Here is a 1,043-nt window from a genome sequence, read left to right as displayed (position 1 = left end):
GGGAATTTGAGAGAGAGAAATGGGAAAAATTAGCGAAGAAAATCCATACTAAAATCTACACTTTCAAGCTTGCAAATGTTTTTCAGTCAGAAGGAATGCAAAGTTTTCACAGATGCACACTTATAGTTTGCCAAAAGTTGCTAAGATGCAACATTGTCATAGACTAGAAGATCTATGTGGATTTATAAAAGGAAGTACGCATTTTCAAAGCCAATGAAATTTTGAGGGTAGAGTATGTTCAGTGACGCTAGTTCTCAAGCTCAGAACTTGAAAGTTTTTTAAAAAATTTGCTTTACAAGGAGTTGCTCCAAATTATATGGTATACATATGCATTTAGATATTTGTCCTTCCGTTCCAACTACTAATCTGATAAGGCCCAGAAATCTAAATGAGAGAGAAGAAATCTACTCAAGTAAGTTTAATTGTCTTATAGTGAATGAATCTCTCAATTTTAATGAAAATATAGTTCCAGTTATTTACAGTTCTGAAGAATTCAGGAGAAGGGTCAACAAAAATCATTTTTATAGTTTGTAAAGGATAAATGAATACACAAATCAATAAAATATTTGTAAGCTGTATGTTTTAGTGTCTTTTTCTGGGTGAAGTTGAAAGTATATATTTGAATATAATATGAGAGGGTTAGAAAGGATTTTTTTTCTCTCTTATTAATTTTGTAAAAAGACTTTATGAGCGTGATGAATTTAGGGGCCCTCGGGTTTTTTTTTTCCCTTATAAAAATATAATAATAACTCTATCATTTCTTGCCTCTTCTTTATTTTAAGCAGAGCTAATTCCAATTTAGTTGTTTCTTTAGGTTTCTAACATAAAGCCAAAAATAATCATCTAAAAAATTGTAACCTCCCCCGAGCCAGAAAAAAGACCAGACTTAAACTGGTCTGACAGAGACTGGAGAAACCCCGAGAGTATGGCCCCCGGACACCCTTACAGCTCAGTAATGAAGTCACTTCTGAGGTTCACCCTTCAGCCAAAGATTAGACAGGCGTATAAAACAAAACAAGACTAAATGGGCACAACAGCCCAGG

Source organism: Trichechus manatus, unplaced genomic scaffold (genome assembly GCF_000243295.1).
Source record: "Trichechus manatus latirostris isolate Lorelei unplaced genomic scaffold, TriManLat1.0 scaffold00037, whole genome shotgun sequence".
NCBI classification, from domain to species: domain Eukaryota; kingdom Metazoa; phylum Chordata; class Mammalia; order Sirenia; family Trichechidae; genus Trichechus; species Trichechus manatus.
Note: the sequence above shows the minus strand (reverse complement) of the source record.